This window comes from Panthera onca, chromosome B4 (genome assembly GCF_046562875.1).
Source record: "Panthera onca isolate mPanOnc1 chromosome B4, mPanOnc1 haplotype 2, whole genome shotgun sequence".
In the NCBI taxonomy this organism is placed as follows: Eukaryota; Metazoa; Chordata; class Mammalia; order Carnivora; family Felidae; genus Panthera; species Panthera onca.
Window position 1 is genome coordinate 101820116 of NC_138345.1, and position 21465 is coordinate 101841580.

A 21465-nucleotide genomic window follows, 5' to 3' on the forward strand; every position below is an offset into this window, starting at 1 on the left:
GGTTTTGACTGTATTAGTCACAGACACAATTCTAACGATATTAATGAGAAACCACTTCTGTTTTGTATCAAGAGAGTAAAGGATAGATAATTGTGCTAAGTCCGCCCTCATTCAGTCTCCTGCCCACTCCCCCAGAGCCATTATCCTTCCCATGTCCTACCTAAAACTGAAGGCAGCCCTTCTTGGCTGTATTACTTTTCTAACGTTTCTTATCCTTTTAGGAGAAAAGCCGTAGGAAGGAATAAAAAAAGGTACAGTTAAAAATATGTGGTTTCCTCTCTAATGTCACCACTGTGCTTAATATTGTTGAAAGAAAGACTCAACCTTTCTTAATGTTACAGCAGACTTCCTATACGAGAACACTTCATGTATGAGGCATCTTAACATAGAGCCCTTTTGTCTTTATTTCAGTAAAATGTTCTTTTAAAAGTACTTAAAATCTGAATAAAACCTGAAAAATTTTTCCCAAAAGATCATCTCTCTTACAAGAAGGGAACTGATCCATTTCGTAAGAATTTGGGAGGCATCTGGTATAGGCTAGCCATCTCTTAACTGGACATAGAGCAGAACACAAGAAGAGCAAAGTTTGTGCCCCCAAGGAAGTTACCTTCTAGTAACACTTAATGGATAAAAGCTTGTATTTATAAAACCAGAGCTACTCTTCTTTTTTTAAGCTTATTTATTTATTTTGAGAGAGGAATATTGAGAATCCCAAACAGGGATTGGCAGCTCAGAGCCTGACGTGGGGCTCAAATCCATGAATCGTGAAATCATGACCTGGGCAAAAATCAAAAGTCAGATGCTTAATTAACTGAGCTGCCCAGGCTCTGCCACCAGAGCTACTCTTAAAACCACTTCACTCAGTAACTTTATAGTGCTCATAACATCTTACACTGAATGCGTATTAGTGCTTGTTTGGTTATATATTAACTCATCAAATTGGAAGGCTAGTGAGAAATACATTTTTGGCTAAAATATCTGAGCTTCAAAGTGACCAAACAAAAGCACTGGTTTTGATCAAATGCAGCACAGAATTAGTATTGACTATTGTTATGAGTCTGCCTCTTAGTATAAAGGATATAATAATTATAACTCTTCTCAAAAATAGCTTTACAAGTTTTGTTTTCCAAAATGTTTCATGACATTAACTACCAATGGTTTCTTGATAGAGTACCACGTTTTCTGGTAGTTGCTGTTGTTGTTTTGTTTCATTTTTTAAAACTATTCCTAAAAGATTTGCATCTACTCCCTCCCCCCGCCCAGCTTGCTTCTTTCTATTTTCCCCTGACAAGTAGTGGGGATGTTATGGATTTAGGAGTTAACCCCCAAGAAAATGCTTTAGGTGATGACATCCTTGTGTGCTGCCCAATTCTGTAGTCTTTCTTTCGGGCACAACTTGGCAATGTGCAAAGATAGAGAGGAAAGAGGAGGGTATTGGTAAGCCCTTTTCTTGCAAGAAACATCATGCATATTTAGGGCAAATTATACATCATGACCAGGAATTGGAAACCCAGTGCCTGGTGAGTTGGGACTCTTCTGTGAGACAAGCCAAACAACACTAGTTAGAGTCATGGACTCTTCATACAGGTTGTCACATTCAATGAAATGAAACAGTGCCTGACAAAAGTAGTCAAGTAGTGTTTTTGAAATGCGAGCTATAAATTGCCAAGTTCATTTTTTTTCATAGCTTTTAAGGGAGCATAGAAATACCGTATATAAAAAATAATTAACAGTAGTCCAAGAGAATGACATATAATACATGAAGCGCCCTGTAGATTATTTTAACCATTTAATTAGGAGGAAAGACACCACTATTTCTCAGATGATTTTTTTTAAGTCACTATTACTTTAACTCATTATATTAAAGGCTCTCAAAATGAGGGAATTAGTCACGGAATAACATTTTGTACAATTAATGACATATTTAATTTTCTTATTTAGTCATATTGCTATCTTTACTCCTAATCAAAATATAATTTAGAAAATGTATTATTTCATCTAGAAATTAACAGCTGGCTTGTAAGAAACACTTATGTCAGGTTAATTACTGCCTTTTAATTTTTTATAATATACTGTGACAGAAAATTAATGATGTTCGCAGTATTTAGCATAGTTCATAACCCGTATTTTAATGAAAATATACTGTCATTAATGATATACATTCTACAGATTTAATATATACCAATTGCTGGTCATTTCATGTTTCTTCTGTGCAATTCTATAAAATGAAGCCATATTTATTCTGTTTACTAATTTAGGCTTCATGGGGTAAAATTTGCATGCATTATATTCATGTGTATATAGGATTATATGAATTTAATCAACCCAAGGCGCGGCAAGTGGTATTTGACTGACAGTTTCCTCAAGATTCCAATCTGGTCAAGAATTCATTTTCCTTTCATCTTATCACAGATATATGAGCATCTTAAATTAGACTGAACATTTTAGCATTTTAAGTAGTATCCATTTCCTTCATGCTCACTCTGTCAAAATAGAGATAAATACTTGCTAGTGTCCACAGAGAGAGGCTTCCATAGCATTCACTGATATTAAATGCATGATATCTCCAGTTCTAGTTTCTTAAATGTAAATTCCTTACATAGCTTATGTTAAAATCCCTTTTCCTGTAGTAAAAAGCAGAGTCCCTTACATTATAGCACATCCATTGTAAAATTCCAGGTTCTTAAGTAGAGCCGCCTGTTTCTTTCTCCAAATCAAGGACTTACAGTAATAGGAAAGACATACTACAAGTGAATACAGAAAACAGTCGTTTTTGGAACCAGAGATCTACAAAAATTAGAATGTCTTAATCATTTTACTTTGGAAATAAGGAATTGCTACAGAATACTTGCAGAAATATTGAAAACTCTATGTTATGGATAGTCAGGATATTTACATTAATAATAAATGTGAAATGTTTATTTTCATAAAATAGCCAATATCTACAGAGCTATGATAATGAGTAAAATGTGTCCACTGGTTTCAAGATAGTTCCAAGTGAGTTTAGAAGGCATGAATTGTTACAAAATAGTATAGTTTTTTGTTTGTTTGTTTTAGTTTTAAAAACCTTAAACGATACCCGGTTTGAGAGACTTTAGTCACAATACCATTTCATTTATAATTCACTTGTAAGTGTCTGTATTCTATAGATTGACTGACAATGGCAGGTGTTTCCGAGAACATATTGAAGATGGAAAATAGCAGAAATAAGTTTCCCTAAAAGGAGCCAAGTAGAAAAATTCATTTCTGAGTGAGAAAATACAACACACTTCGAAATCTCTTTTTGGCACATGGCTCACATTGAAAAAGAAGCATAGGAAAAAAACAGAGGAGCTAGAAAGAGCAGTAGTGTGGTTCCCTCTCATTAGCCAGAAAGCAGAATTGGAACAAAGGTCATCGTAAATTACATTGAACTATCTGAACTATGAAAACCTTTGGGAGGTGAATTTCCCTCTAATTTAATAGGAACAGAGTAGATGTAAATGAATATCATAAGCAACGTTTGTACAGAGCAGCAGAATACGATTTTTTTTTCAAAAGTTACAAATGTTTTAGCATTTTTCAGTTAAATCGTAATTCTTAAAAATACTTTCAAAACCAAAACGAGTAAAGCTTCCTTAGAATTATACCCCCTAAAAGTAGTTGTCAATTTGGTGTGAATCCTTTCAGATTTTTTAATTTATACACACATACCCACACACGTGTGTAATATGTCTTAATACACATGAACCTACTTTATTTCATTAAATGGATGTACCATAACTCATTAAAGCAATTCCTTTCTAAGTATATTCTTATGATGATGATATAAGCAATAATGCAATACACATATCACTAGTGAAATTAACATTTTGACACAGTTTCTACTAAGCCCCAGTGATCAGTAGGGACTAGGTTCAATGGACTTTATACAAGGTGCCAGGCACTTTTTCACATCGTAGTTCATGTAATCACGACAACCCTTGGATGTCCAAGTCATGAGCATCATTTTACAGGACATGGCAATATGCTTCAGAGAGTATAAAAGGTTTATTGAAAGACACATACCTGGTAAATGACAAAGTTAATATTCAAAACCAGTTAGGTTTGAAATAGTTCTTGTTCCTGCCATGCCTATAAACTGAAAGAGTTACTTCAAGTGCCTACATTATTTAATCATGTCTTTTTAGCCAAATGACTTGACTCTTAAATTATTTTCCTTAACAACCACCCCTGATTTTATTTTTAAGGAATTACTGAACAAAAAGTGTGCCATTCTGTTTTTCTCATAACATCCATAATGGGAAAGCTGGCTTCTCAAACCAAAATGGAGTATCCATCACACTATCACCAAAGTACCAACTTACAAATAGTTTCATGATGAAGGAGGAGTTTCTACATTAAAAATGTTTCAACTCTAAAGCAATATCATCTATGGACATCAAAAGATAAAGTTCTACCTCCGATACATTTTTATCTTATTTTGGAGATGGTTAGTTTGAATGGGAAATGAGGGCATCCTTTATGTAAATATGCAATGTATCCCTTCAGAATAATATTTAAGTCTAGACTCTCAGTATATGGATTAACTCTTTGCCCTAGGGCAGTATAACCTTCCTCCTTTTTCTTTCAACTTTTTACAAAACAAAGATTTTTTTCTTTTGGATAGAAGTTCTCATCCGTTCATTATCTATCTTTCATTCTATTGAAGAACGAGGAGCTTCATTCATTTGCTTGTTAATCAAGAACTTCTTAAACAATTATTATTTACTGGATTTTTACTGAAGTCTAGCGATACAAAAATAAATTAGAAATAAAAAGAGCTGCCAATGTTATAGAATTATGTAAGAAAGGCATTGATACAAATATAAGGTAAAATGAAAGCCCAGTGATAATTCTGGGCCCTAATACACAACACATTGAAGTTTTCAGGACAATAATGCGAGATTTAATAATATATAAATTATAAAGTAATTAGGATTCTCCAAGGCCGCAGGGGGAGGGGTGGATTCCTAGCTTAAGCTGTATCATTTACCATGTGATGTCAGTTTATACTATATGAACAAATAAAATTTCTGGCCAACATTAAAATAAGGCTCTCTTTAGTCTTATGTTAGCACAGTGAACAAGTTAGTCAACCTGCTCTTCAGCATCATGTTAAAGCCAGATAAATGGCCAGATTTTTTGTTCACACAAGTGGACGTTTTGCCCTTGTCTAGGCAATACCAGCTCCTAGTGATTTGGCTACAAGAACACTTGCTGGAGTTTCTGTGTCACTCAGAACGTCTCTAGCCTGTGCACTGGTGCCTGTTCTCATGACCACACTCAGCAAGCACCGGCTTTCAAAGGAGACTCCACTAATTAGCTTAGTTGATAGAGCATCTGGTAACTGGTTGGTGGGATAAACAAAAAAGACTCCTGAAGTGAAGGATGGAAAAATAAACTCTCCAGGCCACGAAGACCAAAATGAAATTACGAACCTACAACCCAAAGCCATGAGCAGCTTGATCATTTACATTAGCCGTGTCTTTAACATTGCTTGGCAGTAAATCCTGGGCCAAAATGTAGATAATTGGAATTACACAATGCTCAGCACTTTAATTTGGCATCAGTTTCATAATATAATAAAACTTATCATTTGTAAGCCTGTCTGCTTTTTGGGGGGAAAAAACCCGAGAACAATTTGATCTGTCCTGCTACAGCAGACACTGATGCAGGTGGTTTAAAAACAAAGCATTTAATCAGGCAGGGTTTTACTTAAACTACTTGATGATTCATCATCCAGCCTCTGCTCATTGTCAATTGTGCCTCTCTGAGCTATTATTTATAGAATATTTAAAGAGCCTGGACTACATGTGCCTCTGTCTTGGGTTCTATTGTACTATAAATTATAGCTCCAATTTGTTTCAAATTCGGCATGGACTGTCAGGATGCCATGACTCATACTTTGTTCAGATGAATACTGTATAGTAGTTATACTGAAAAGCACTGTTGTCACTATTAATTTATTGGTAACTCTGAAATATTTCTAGACTACAGTTTTGTCAAGTGTTGGCCCCATAAAATCATTCTACATTTCCTTGGGTCCTTTTTTTTTTAAGAAGGCAAAATTCAAACAATGGCTTAAGGAACACTGTGTAGATTCTGGTCTCCCATCATGGCCATTGCTGTACGAGATTGCTCAGGGTGACACAACCCTTCTCCATGAGAAAAGACCAACGTTTGTGGTATTCCCTAAGCAGAGACTACATAGATTTGTTACATCACATTATAGATCCTGAGCTATTTTTTTTTCATAATATAACAAAAACAAAGGAAATTAGAATGAAAGGAAAGGAAAGGTTAATCTTAAATGACAAAACCATGAGGACAGAATTTTTTACTTGACATGCTTAGCACTAACTGCAATTAAATTGTTAATTAATTTAATTCCCCCTATAAGATCCCTGAAAGAACAGTCTTGTCCTCACCCCCTGTACCCTCAGCCTTTAACTACAGTGAAGGGGCACAATAAAGACATGTCATGTCAGGAATCACAGGAATGAATGGTTCTAAAAGATAGGTTATGGGGCTGTATCATTGGGAGGCTGAGTAAAGTTAAAAAGAAAAAAGTCAATTATGAAAATGGGGTTGAACACTATAGAGAAGAGCTGAAAAAGATACGTATGTATTTTATATAGACAGATATAGGTAGATATAAAATCAGCCTCAGATTCTACCTCCGTCTTAGTCCATTGGGCTACTACAACGAATTACTGGATGGACAGCCTTCTTGCTGTGTCCTACGTGGGGGAAAGGGCCAGAGTGCTCTCTGGGGTCTCTTTTCATGAAGGATCCACCCCCATGACCTACTTACCTATTCAAAGGCTTTACATCCTACTATCACATTAATGGCTAAGAATTCAAAATAGGAATTTTGGGGAAACATTGATTCTATAGAGCAACCTCAGAATGAACATCTTCTCAAAGCACAGATTGCTCATGTGCTGTTATTACACCCAGTAGATTTATTTGTTTTGACTCTAGAGGTACTTAGATGGCATTCGTTTGTCTTTTCATTTCCAGCACAGAATATGGCACATTAATAAATACTCGGAGCATTTATGGATGGACTGAACCAGTACGTACACAATATCATCATGATCGAATTCTAAAGTCTTGCCCTGTTTAAAGAGAGTTGAGGTGTTGTGTTGAGAGATCATACAAACTGCATAATCCACCAGAACCAATGCCTGAAAGAATTTAGGCATCCAGCAAACACAAATTTCAATGAAATTTGAAAATTCATACCACAGTATGAAGTTAAGAAAACCCAAATATGTTTTGCCAGAGTGAAAAGGTTTTTGAAAGTTTTCATTGAAGGGGCTCCTGGGTGGCGCAGTCGGTTAAGTGTCCGACTTCAGCCAGGTCACGATCTCGCGGTCCGTGAGTTCGAGCCCCGCGTCAGGCTCTGGGCTGATGGCTCGGAGCCTGGAGCCTGTTTCCGATTCTGTGTCTTCCTCTCTCTCTGCCCCTCCCCCGTTCATGCTCTGTCTCTCTCTGTCCCAAAAATAAATAAAAAACGTTGAAAAAAAAATTAAAAAAAAAAAAAAAAAAAAGAAAGTTTTCATTGAAAACATCAAGAAGAAAAGAAGTTAGGGTATGGAGAGGGAGAGTAGGAAGTAGAGACATACAGGAGGGACAGAAGACAGGGTATCAGATTTTTCATTAGGTCTAGCCTACTTTGCTTTGGGCTCCTAGCCCGGGCTGATTATCAAAGCTATTCAAATTCAAAAACAATCCTTGGTGATGTTGTAAAGTCCACTAATATTTTAGTTACATTTTAGGGTCTGTGATCTGCAGGACAATTATTCAGATTTACATGACAAAGACATTTAATAGAATTCTTGGACTGCGTACAGAATCAGAGAAATGTTTTCTCTAGCTACTTCATTTGTAGCCTTAGAGAAATAAATGCATTAATCTGCAATTAGATCATGCCATCTTTCAGGATGTTTAGCTAAGGTGAAACGTGTAATTAGACATTTTAAATTGCATGTCACCTCCACCCACAGGGTTGACACATGTTGTTTTCTCTTTGGTTCAGTTCTGTGTAAGGATTCACTCAGTATATCCAGAAGTCACCTTGACCATGAAAATAGGCTGTAGCAAATTACAGTTTCAGAATTCGATCAAACATTATCTTCCATTATTTGTGTACTCCAACTTAAATGAGCATTCATTTGATAAGTTTTTCACTTACTAACAAATTTTACATTTGAAGCCATAATTAAATTATCAAAGCAATTAAAAGATAATGAATGACAGCATTAATGAGAGCATTAAAAATGCTCTTCTAGGTGCCCTGTATACCTTTCATTATGGCAGGAACATACCTGGAAAGATATATAGACATATCCATAGAGATAAATACATATAGAGAAAATATATGTAAATATCTTCTTAATATTGAACCCAATTCAGTTTCATCGGTTTGCTATACACATGATAATTAAACTAGAACATTTTAAAATAATGGCATGTTTGTTGCTATGAGTAGCAGATAGGTTTCATGTAGGATTTTGTTAAATATTAGCATGTAAAGGACAAAAGAAAGATGTAACTCATCTATGTGGGTATAAAAATGAATGCTAAATGTTAAAAGCCTATTTACGAACATGTGCTTAAACTAATGCAGCACTGCCTGCATTGTACTTCTGTACTCTTTTTTTGCAGTGTTAATCAGGAATTTAAATTCTATTTTGGGGCATGGTATCCTGAGTACTATGTGAAAAGGCAGTGATGATGGAATTTTTATTTTAGTGTTAACAACAGTTTTCAAGGGAGCTAATTAAAATCTTTATCTGAGCCTTGAATATGGGAAAACTGTGTGTAGGCATGTGCTGAGTTCATATGCCTTTGAGATTTTCTTTTCAATTTTATAATTTTCCATTTCTAGTTTTTTCATCCTTTCTCCTATAAAAGCAGTATTTTTTGATATCATCAAATGCTGTTTCAATTTAAAGTGACATTTAAACAGAGTTTCTGAGATACTTTGAAATACCTTAAAGGGGAAAATATAATTATTCAAGGGTCTAACAATTTACAAGTCCCATTTAGTCTCGCCCAGATGCTATACAGTATGTTATACGGAGATGGTGTTTAGCTCATCAGTAGGATCAAAATCCAGAAGACAAGAAAAAATGTTACTTGGTTAATTTTCAAACACACCATTCGGGGTTTGTCAGTATTTTGAGTGGGATCATAATGGTTGGACCTTAAGGAGCATTACATGCTTATTTGTCATGAAGAACTTTAGTTGGTATCATGGTAGCCTTAGTGTCACTGAATTGCACCTTTATAATGACCAGGAAGAATACAATCTTTCTTGTCCTTTACCTAACAGTTTTAGGGGACTATGAATTCTATTTTCTGCCAAGGTATTACATATACACACATGTGTATTACATCTACACACACACACACACACACACACACATATAATATGTAAGTAGATAGATAGGGAGTGCATGTGTACGTATGAGAGAAACACTCAAATATAGTGTCTCTTTGCTCTATGGTTATCAATTGCATTTTTTGTGTATTTTGAAATTTTAAGGTCTAATTCATAGTTTCAGATTAATATTTTCTTTTGGCTGATATGTGGGGTAAATGTAGAATGGGGTAGTATAAGAGGCCAGGACATGTGGGTAAACATAGAAACGTCTATACTAGGAACAATTATGACCAAATGAAGTTGCTTTGCTCTATGTTCAATTTAGGTCTTATTTTTCTGAATGAAAACACAGAGTATATTTGGGAGGGAGTACCTTAGTAACAATGGAGTACCAACATTGATGAAGTGGCTAGTAGTATGTATTTAATAAAAATTTCCACACAAGTGAAATAACATTCTGAGAAATATTTGGAACAGTTCAACATCCTGTATTAATATAAAGTATACAGTCAAAGAGACTGGAGGCACACTGACCGAGTTTGAATCCTGGCTCCTCTACTTGTAATTTCTATGATGGGCAATTAATCTAACCTCTCTGAGCCTCCATTTTCTTATCTGTAAAACTGGGATAAGAATAGAATCTACCTCATCAAATTGCCTTGAGGATTAACTGAGCTACTTTCCCTCTCCCTCCCTTTGCTAGAAGGGAAACTCCAGGAGACTTGGATGTTTTTAAAGGACATATCTCAAATATCTGACACAATGGTGGCAATCATTTTCAATTTAAAATACTCATCAAAAGTAAAGTTTATTATTAAAATGAATGACTGGTGATGACATTTGCCCATAGATTCTATACGTTAAGAGCAGTTTGTTGTAAGATTATGATGTTTATTGAGACGTGACCTTGTAGAGTCAGTAGATTAATTAGTAAAGAATAATTATGGTACTCTGAGAATATACAGATTATCATGTTAATCAAATTTCCTATTATGATGGGTTCCCTTTAGATTTTCATGGAGAAAATAATGATTCTATAAGATGGAGGTAGAACATTATCTCAGCATCACAGTTTACTAAGAAAGTCGGAGGCTTTTTTGGTTCTCTTTTTTAATGACAGATACCTTCAAAGATTTTGTTGTTCAGGATCATAAAGGCCATGAGAGTCAAAAGCTAATCAATTTCTTGAATATTTTTTTTTTGCTAAATACTAATAACGGTTAAATAAGCTAGATAAACAAGATTAGAAGCCATTGCACTAGTGCTAATAGTAAGTCTGTTTTGTACTTTGTAATCAATTATGTTTCCTTAATCAAACTCCGCCTTTGCTCTGCTGAGTGTCATCTGCCTACTGTATGTAGCCCAGCAGCTCATCTCTCTGCAGAGCTGCACCCACATAACAAGCACAGTGCCTGGCTCCTGTCAAGTGGTGGTTGAATGGTATTGAATGAAATGTGTCATTCCATTTTATTTCTGTTTTATGGTGATTAATTTTAAGGACTAATAAAATTGATATTAAGGCTCTTGCAGTGAAGGTACAGTTGTGGGAAACCCAGGAGTTGAGATGAGGTTGAAGAGTGACATGGTCCGAGAGGACAGTCATCACCTGGACGTATGATCTATGGAAACTGGCAGCTGTTATAGAGCTGCATGCATTATCCACATGGGCTGACACATGTTAAATACGATTTCAGTATCACTGATCAGGGCTTTGCCTTACTAAAACACTGCTGACCTACTACTTCATTAATAATTAAAATAGAAAACCAAACGTATAAGTAGAACAAGTGGTGAAAAACCCCTCACCTTTTGTAGCAGGCTCTGTATAAGATAATTTTCTATTGAAATACTACTATATTTCACTGATAAGCAAAAATCTTCTGCTGATGACTTGGTGGTATTCAGATATAAGAATCCTGGAATTATGAAATTATTTTGGAATTCATTCTGCGTATCAATTCTTACGCTTCATAATTGTGTTCCTTCTCTTATCTGTGGGACTGCTTCTATTCTCAGCATTTTTGCTGGTTTTCTGCTTAAATGTGTTAACAGGCCTCCTTTATTTGGAACACTTGCTTAACTGGTTTTTAAAAACTCATGAAAACCCATCTGGACCCCAGAGCCTTTCCTGACTAAAAAGAGAAAAATCAAGTAGGAATCCCAGATCAGTGATTTTCAATGAAAATGTCCAACAGAGTGGCCATGAACTCTACCCTCAGGTCATTGTATCAGAGGACCAGGGACATAATGTCACTGAAAGATTTACTGCCAAAGGTTAGATATGGTCAGTCCTACCAGGTGTCCAGTGATTGAGGGAAACCAATGGACAAACATTCTGCATAGTTTACCTATCACTTGTCAACTTAATGGAGAATATGACAGTAAACCTTGATTATGGGGAAGAATAACAGGTATTTGTGGGGTTTTCTTTTCTATTTAAATGAAAAATTTCCTACTTTCTTATACTACTACTTGCTGAAGCACTTACTATATTTCAAGCTTTGAGGTTAATATAAACGTTGTGAGGTTGATTTTATTATTGTATTTTGTTACTATGTAATGATTAAGTCACACAGCCAGTAAGTGGGTAGAGCCAGAATTGGATCCTCATCTTTCTAAATAAAAAGCCTATGTTCTTTGCTTTTCTTGGGAGTCAAAATACACTGAACTGACTCGAATGTACTGCACGTTTTCTTTAACTCAGATGAATTTGCAAGATTGTATGTATGCTAAAAACAAAACAAAACAAAGATCTTTGTCTTATGTTATTTTAAAAAATATTCCCCAAATATATAAATACAGAGATCCTGCAAAATATGAAAAAAGCAGTAACATTATACCGTATTTAGTTACAAAATCATATAATACTTTAATTTATTCAACCTGTGTTTTATTTATATTCTAGCATTCAGATAATTTTCAAACATCATAAGAAACAACTTCGACATTTCTTTTCCCTCAATTTCCTCTCTTATCCCCTAAATCCTTACATAGCTTCATTTGAGATCACAGCCTCTTCGAATTCTGTTCAAATTGTAATTTCCAAGGAAAAGAAAAGCCACTTTTGAGTGTACCTTTCATCTTTCCTTGGGAAGAAAGTTACAGTTAGAGATAAAGGTTTATCTCCCTTCTCCAAGTACCCTTCAATAAATGGATTATGCTTCTGAGGCCCAGGTAACTCCAAACCACAACAAAATCACTGCACACAAGAGCTGTCACTTGGAAACCAAGGAATCAATAGGTACTTCAAATTCTTCTTTAATTTATTTCACAATCTAAACACAACAGAAGTTTGTCAGTCATTTCCTTGACATTTGTTCTGTTTCTATATTCTCATGGTACAATTCTTACCTAGTCCCTACCGGGCAAGTTCAGGCACACAGCAAAGATCATTCAGGATAGCATGAATTATTGTTTCTAGTGATTGAGTCTTATTACTCGCAGCTATCATTTAAACAAAAGAAAGAACACTATGCTATAATCTCATTTTCTGTCATTTGTGCAAGTGTGAAAACATTCAAGATCCATTTATTATCAATTGAGGAAAATATTTTTAGGACCAAAGGGTCCACTGTACATAATATATGTGAAATTATTTTATATTTAAATATTTATCCTTATAATATGCTAATTTTAAACTTTATTCTCTCAGGTTTTTTTTTCAGCAAATTATTCAGTTAATTTATTTTTTTTACAAGCTGATAGAAAGCTGTGTGTGTTATCTAATAGAAGCTCCATTTTTTTGGAATTTTTAGGGAATGTTCTAGAAGTATTGAATCAGCCAGAAGAAAGATTTTCTTATTAAACATATATATTATAAATGTATTTATAGTACAATTATATGTAACTGCAAATAAATATTTTTAAATGTTTAGAGTTATTGAAATAGTAATCTTACTTAAGAGTAACTATAATTTGGGGCGCCTGGGTGGCTCACTCGGTTGAGTGTCCAACTTTGGCTCAGGTCTGGATCTTGCGGTTTGTGAGTACAAGCCCCGCGTTGGGCTCTGTGCTGAAGGCTGGGAGCCTGCTTCAGATTCTGTGTCTCCCTCTCCCTCTCATGCTCTGTCTCTCAAAAATGAATAAACGTTAAAAAAATTGAAAAAAGACTGACTATAATTAAAAAGCTTCCTTACATAAAAATACCGATTTTGTTGTGTCTCAAATGTCCCTTAATCCTTCTGCACCCATCTGTTATTACAAACATGCCGCTTATGAATTGATGCTGCTACCCTAAAATGTAAATGAGGCTATACTCCACTAAAGAGATTATTTTACATGAACACAAATGAGAGAGGTTAAGAGATGCAATAATTCTGTGGATAGTTGTTACAAGAGGCTCCTAAAAAGAAGTAATCAAACATACAGGCTCTATTCTTATTACAGAACAACAGATGTCAAGGCCTTATTTTTTTATTTTTTTAATTTGAGAGCAAGCAGGGGAGGGGCAGAGAGAGAGGGAGAGAGAATCCCAAGCAGGGGCTCAAACTCACGAACCGTGAGATCATGACCTGAGTCAAAATCAAGAGTTGGACATTTAACCGACGGGCCACCCAGGTGCCCCATGTGTCAGGGCTTCCTTAGAAGGCATGTGCCCCTCACAGAATGCCACTGGGTTCTACCCTGTTTCAGACTAATTGATGGCTGTGTTGCAACCGCATTAAGCTTGGGAGGGACTCGGTGGAGAGGTGAGGTAGCAGTTGAAAATGCTTCCATGTCCTTTGGAAATGTAAGTGCATTTGAATGTTCTATCATGATCAGGGAGCCACATGAAGTGGTTCTGTTTCTGAGGAATGTAGTTCTAAAAAGTGTGAGCTACAAGACTCAAAAAACAAACACTACTGGTGATTTCGAGAAACCATAGGAAGCCATAGAAACCATAAAGTCTTATGTTTATTTTATAGTCTAATAGTCAAAACGTTAGTAAAGGAACATAAAAAAAATGGCACCTTAACTGCTTGTATGCTGTGTTGGGAGTTTTGCTGGTCAGAAAAGAAAATAAAAGAAGGCGGCAAAAGAAATCTTAACTATTTTGGGTTTTAACCTTGTTCTAATCCAATCTTTTAGATTTATTTCTAACCTTTAGCCTTTCCAGATTTCCTCTTAATAAGTACTTTAAGTACTGGCATAAATTTTAGGGAATTTAAAAAATATCTTCTGCTATAAATCACATATATACAACGATCTGGCACTACAGTGATCTGCAAAGCTAATGCTTGTTCCCTTAATGGATAAATATGTTTAATAGTTTGGAGAATAAAAACACCTTTCTGAATCATTTTTTTGTCACCTAGTTCTTTATCTTAAAAAAGAAGTGAGATCATTTAACAGTTAATGAAACCATTTGGTGAGCTAGGTGTAACGAACAGATGTATTAACATGCTCCCTGCCTCTGGGACATCGCACTCTACTGGAAAAGACCAGCAAGTAAAGATGCCAGGGCGGAACAGTGGCATGAGTATCACATTAGGAGAGGGTCATGGGATGCTCTGAAGTATACAGAAGTGACTCTCACTTAGATCAGTAAGGTTAGGGATGGTTTCGGTGAGATGTGGAATGAGGCACACTTCTGAAGAATTTCAAATGAGGAAAAGTAGGCTAGATAAAATTTTTAAAGAATAACCTGCTATGTCTTTCCCTGTAGAACTAAATATATTAGTTTATACTCGATTTGCAAAAATTTCTGTTAGCCCAGTGGTCTGTGTCTGTGTCCACATACTGGCTAAGGAACAGGTAGTGGAGGCAGATAGCGGTACAAACCAATGGAATTCTAATTTTTGTAGCCCCATATAAATTTGTCATCTACTAATTATCTAAAGTTCTCTTCCAAGATTCTTCTGTTTTCATTCTACCTCTCTGGAGTTCTGCGTTTCTATACTCGAAATGCCCATTGTGTGGAATTTCAGTATTTGCTGTTGTCTCAAGGTTGCTATTTCAAGCTCTAAACAATTGTCAGTCCCTTAAATTCTAGTGATTCAAGATTGCTGCGATCAAGTTCATGTTGACCCAGTCGACTGCCTTTGTGTCTTTACAGATGTTGATTGTATCCCCTTTGTTTTCCTAAGTGGAGATGTTAATTTTACAACCATGTGTCCCAAAGTAGTCTGCTCTCTGGATCACAGGCAGTATGTCATGTAAGAAAAATGAGAAGGTAGGCGAAGGCTGCATTACTTTAATGAGCACTTCTTAATGTATCACTAATGGTAACTTGAAAACTATTTTGGCAGAAGGACACCTAGCACCAGATAAAACAGTCATTTTTCCAGAAGATGTAAGTTCTATAATTGAACGAGAATAATAGTGAGGCAATGAATGCATCTTTTCTGCTTGGCATGCCATATTTAGTAAATTATCACATCCCCTCAACCAAGTCCCTGATGCTATACTTGAGTAACTTCATAGTAAAACCTTTTGACTCTTATATTCCTCAGAACCAGAGACGAAACGTAATATTGTTACATTCCTATAGTTTTGTTAGAGGAAATTATTGACATTTTTAAAAAGTTTATTGAGATCAAAGTATCAGATTGTGGTTTTTTTGTCGTTTTATAGGATTTCTCTCCCTTTGCGGGAGGGAATTTTGAGATTTATTAATTTGGTTTTGCTTACTTCATACTTTTGGACTGTGCTGATATGGATTGTCTATGCAAAAATTTGAGTCACATAATTTAGGCAGTCTCAAGGAGGTTAGTTATATACTAGATCATGCATACATAGGAATTAGAGAATTTTTACAAAGATTAAATAACAATACAAGGTAAAGTGTTGAGAACACTGCTTGGCACACAGTAATGACTCAAGAGCATTCTTTTTTGGTATTAGAATTAGTATCATAATCACCCCAGAGGTGAATTACGTTTACTTTCCTCCATGCAAGCCTATCCTGTGTAGCCTATAAATGATTGATAAAAATTGAGCGTCACTACTAGAAAACTAGCTCAAAGTTTAAGACCTAACTACTACATCAAGCTAATACGTCAGCTTTGCAAAGAGATTAGAAAAATGTAATGAATGGATATATGTGAGTGGCGGGGAGCGGGGGGTGGGGGGGGGAGGGAAGGGGAGAAGCTGGCCTATGTATATTCTCAGTCCTAATCTATATAGGATATTCTAAAGGCAAGCTGTCCTTAAAAATTTTTTAAATAATAATTAGCTTATTATAAGAACAGTGGATATGGTTCATTTGGAAGTAAGCAATGTATAACTTCTCTATTTGTTTTTTTTTTTTTTTCTGAAATCTATTCACCATGCCATAGCAGTGTTTTGAAAATTAAGCTCTGATCAAGTTACTACCTCCCCCAAAGTTTTTTGATCATTTTATAAAGTACAAGAAAAAAGTCTAAAATCATTTCTATGGCATACGTATTCTCATTACCTTTCCAACTTTATGGCTCCCCTCTCTCCCTTTGCTCTCTGTGGTTCAACTACCTTGGTTATAAGCGCAGTCACTTCAGGACCTTTGCACATGCTGAACCATCACCCTGGAAGACTTTCCCTTCCAAACCTTGCCTAACTAATTTTTAATTATAATTTAGATCCCAACGTATAGTAAGTGCCCATAAATATATGTAGTATGAATGAAAAAATTGAATCATTAATTAAATGTATATTTTCTCAGAAGCTCTGTGCTAAAGGATAATTTGAACTGTTTTCATTAGTTTCCTCTCTATATGAATTAGTTATGCATTAAAATAAAGTACAAACTCAATTTCTTTTTAATTCAAATTCATGTATATGAATTTTTAAAAATTCTTACCAGGTTAATAGAGAGGAAAAACAGGTCCTTTGTCTGCTACTATGTTCTTTTTCAGGTTTAGAGTTAATTTACAATAAAAGGATAGGAAGTTCATATATCCTCTCTAAAATTTCTGGGAGATTTTGAGATAAGGTTCAAAACTTAGCTATCCAAAAATGAACTGCGTGCACTTATCAAATCTGTATGAATGTTCACAACAGTAAGCATGCTGTACTGTGCTATGAAGATGATGTTGTGAAACTATGGTCATACCTATATGTATGCTTTACAATATTAATCTTCTGCAATTGCCTGAGTCCCCTCTCACAACAGCTTAAGTTGCTTACAATGAGGAGCTGTGAGAAAAAAAAAGAATTCCTTTGGAAAAAAAACTTTTGGGCCCCAAAGCTGATGAGTTTTCTTCTGTTCTTAAGGTGGAAGAAAGAAAGATGTAGCCACTGGACTTTATATGTAACAGGGTCGTTGTTACCAAATGAACATGAAGAATTTAGAATTCTATACACTTCTGACATAACGACGAGATTTTATTATTAATTACTAGTAATGCCCATAAATTCTGATATTCTATGGAGGGGAATTCTTTCACCTGCTACTGAACAATTATTCTAAAACTATTATAAATTATAAATTATTCTAAAAGGGAAATGAGACCCTTTTATTCTAAAAGGGAAATGACAAATTTTTCCTAATCTTGTATCTAAACTTTAAAATATTGTTCGTAATTTCAAATCCTTCAAGAATTTACTATTCACTTTTACCTCCTTCTATATTTTAGCTACCCACCATCTTGAAAAAAGCATATTGTCTGACTTACTTCTTAGAAACTAGGAATTAAACACTGGGATTTTTTTAAGTCTGTAAGAGATGTCTTATTTTAGTTCCTGAAAATGCTAGTTGATCTATATGCTACATGTCCCACACTACTAATGTCCTCTGAGTAACAATTAGCAGCACACACAGAAAAGTATTGCTCTGCCTGTTCTCTGTGTCATGATATACCAGTACATTCTCTTCCATTCCCCATTCGGTGTCCTCTCTCATTCTGCCTCGGAAATAACTCTCCAAGAGATATACTTTGAATCTCTAACTTATTGACACACACTCTACTTCCAGAAGTTTCTCCTCCTTTGTCCTCCAACACAGTCATCTTCCTTTGATTAAACGTTAGTGTTCCTTAAGGATACTCAGCCATTTTCTCTTCTTTCTCTTTATAGATCCTTCGGAGATTTCCGCTATCCCCTCTGATTCTGTTGTTTTCACTTATATATGAACAATCTCAAATCTCTACCCTTACCTCCCCAATCTGTTCTTTGTTCTTTAGTTTTGCAGATTAGGGAGAATAGTTGAGAGCATGGGCTTTGTAGTCAAAATGCTTGGGTGCAAATGTCAGCTTTATTTATTGGTTGTGTACTTCAACTACCTTGAAGTAGTTATGTAATATGTTTGTGCCTCATTTTCTTGTCAGAAAAGATGGCACCTACTCCATAGTATGATTATATGGGCTAAATGAACTACATATGTAAAATCCTTGGAACAGATTCTGGCACATGGTAAGTGTTGTGTTACTTTTGCGGTCATTGTTCTTATTACTGATTGATCAGTACTCTGAGCACAGGGGAATATAATAGTGAGCAAACCGGACATGACCACTACTTTCCTAGAGCATATAGTCTATAATCCTCTATTCCTGCCTCCTACTAGATATTTGTGCTTGGCTAACCTGCTGGTATTTCAAATAGAGGCTACTTAAGTTGAAATCGAGTACATTTCCCCCTCAAATCTGTATCTAGTACTAATGCTACTTAACATCTAAAATAATTATCACAGGTGGGAAATGGGATCAGCCACTAACCAGTGATCACATATAGTAAGGGCTCTAGTGTCAGCTCTAGGTCTTAACCACATTATACTCTATTGTTTAAGACACCATGTTGCCTGGAATCTAGTAGACCATCAAAAATATTCTTGGAAAAAATGAATATAATGAACGCTTTATTAATTCAGAGGTCATATTTTTTTACTTTGTCTGTTTCCTGTTCTGTTGAAAGACAAGATACTGAAAAGGAACCAGCATGTGCTGAGCACTAAACATTTATATATCTTAATTATTTGGCATATTTATCTATTCTATTCCTATAACTCTAAGACTGGTGCCATTATCACTATTTTAAAAATGAGAAAACTCAAGAGTTTAAATTTTTTCTCAAGACTTCTGAGCTAGTACATGTTAAAGTCACAATTCAACTCTAAGTCTGTCTAATTCTAAGGATCCACAGTCTTTATATTACATCATCTTGCTGATTTATTTTCTGAGAAATCTATAGAGAATAGTTTGCTTTTACAACACATTTTTAGCTTTTACAACATATATGGCAAATCCGTCCATCATATTACTTGTTTCAGATAAGTCAGAATAAAAACATTGACAAGGTAAGTCAACGTTTATAGGCAGAGAACCTACCTATCTATAGAGCCTTAGCTAGAAACCAGAGGTATGATCACAATTCAAGCATATGAATTAATTCCTTTTTATAGCTTTTGGATATGATACTGGAAAAGGACAATTCCTTCTGTTTTCTTTTGACACAAATAAAAAACTCAAGAAGGTTAATGTTCTTAAAAGCATTGTCTTATACAGAGGTATTGAGATAAATTTAAGTGAAACAATCATAGATTTTTGTATTTCATGAATACTAAGTCAATATATGCTTCTACTCTCTCTAATTCTTCCAGTATGCTACTGAACAATTATTCTAAAACTTAAATACCAAAGATAATAAATAAAATATTAGCCAATATTGAGCATAGACTATTAGGAACAATGATATGGTGTTATTTTCTTATGTCCCAGTAGAGAATAGCATTTCAGCAAGCCTTGCATAGTGATGACATATTCACTGAATTGTTTTTTCTCACATATCTTATCTCAATATAACAAACATTTATTAAGTGCATACTGTGGGCAAGGTGACACTATGGAGGATATAAAAGGGGCTAAGATACCACTTCTGCCCTTGAGGAATTAATAATCTGATGGCAAAAACAGACGTGAATGCAATCAACTGCAGTATTTGGAAAAATAAAGTCTTTTAATAGCAGTACAAAGTGCTCTGATAAGTGTAGCGAGAGCAAGGCTAGAGGGCAGAGAGATGTGGAGCTTGTACTGAAGTGGCAGGATATTAAAGGGAAGACATCAGTTATGAAGCTAAAGCACATATAAGCAATAACATGATAAGGGCCTGTATTAGCTAGTGGGCTGATAGAATAGAAGGGAAAGAATACCAGGGACGTTTCAGGGGAACAATTCATAACATGTGACACTTAATCAGATGTAGGAGTAGAAATTAGGTGGAGTCAAATATAAATTTAAATTTTCTTATCAAATACTGGGTTAGGGAACACAAAATAAGAAAAGCTGTGGGGAAGTACTCAACATTTCACTTACAGCTAGGGGGTTTCATAATGCCAGGAGAACATTTATAAGTAGATAGCCATCAGGAGGAAATTTGGGTCTAGGGTATAGTAAAGAAGCCAACGCTAAATATTTAATGCTAGGGATAGTCTGCAAAGCAGCCATATTTGAAAATACTGGAGTATGTGCTAGAATATAGAAGCACTGGAGAGCTGAAGAGAAAACCTTTGAATTAAACATGGATATGCTAAAGGAAGAGTAAGCAGAAACAGACGTAAATAAAACACTGAACTACACACACACACACACACACACACACAGTGTGTGCACTAATTCAGAATCAAAGCTTTAATATCCTGAAAATGGTCCTCACCAATCTCAATGATGTGGAGAAGTCGAAAATGGAGAACTGGTGTTGGATTTGACAGTCATGAGGTTCATGACTAGTAGAATGAATGGGGAAGCCAGATTGCTAAAGATTTAAAAGCTGTATGGAAGTAAATGCAGAAAAGTTTACTATTAAAGCATTACAGTGGAGAGGAGAAAGCTGAGCATATGATTAAAAGGATAGTTAAGGTGGAATTAAAATTTTGGTGTAGTATTAAGAACATTAAACTGGTTTGTAAACTGGTAGAAAATAGATAAAGAGTAGGATTTTTAACTCAAGGTCCACAGAAGAGTAGTCTATTTGGGGCTCTTAGACTAAACTGAGGGAATAAGCCATGCAAATATCCAGGGAAAGATTTAGAAAATGGCCCATGTGTCTAGAGAAGACCGAGGACGACAGAATGGTAGATAAGGCCAGGAAGTCCAGCGAGACCATAGTAAAGAATTGGAAAAGGAAGCTGTCCCATGAAAATTAAAGGAAACAGGTTGACTTGT

General features: G+C 35.3%; 1 protein-coding gene across 5 annotated transcripts in view; it reads left to right on the forward strand.

Moving 5' to 3' along the window:
- Positions 1-21465, forward strand: part of SYT1 (synaptotagmin 1) — a 544512-nt gene that overhangs the window by 92365 nt on the left and 430682 nt on the right. Inside the window, exon 2 of one of the 5 annotated variants that reach the window (XM_060656887.3) lies at positions 18637-18721. The exons of the other annotated variants lie outside the window; for them this stretch is intronic. The gene's annotated coding sequence lies outside the window, so the exon portion shown is untranslated. The remainder of the gene's footprint in view (positions 1-18636; positions 18722-21465) is intronic. 5 annotated transcript variants of the gene reach the window in all.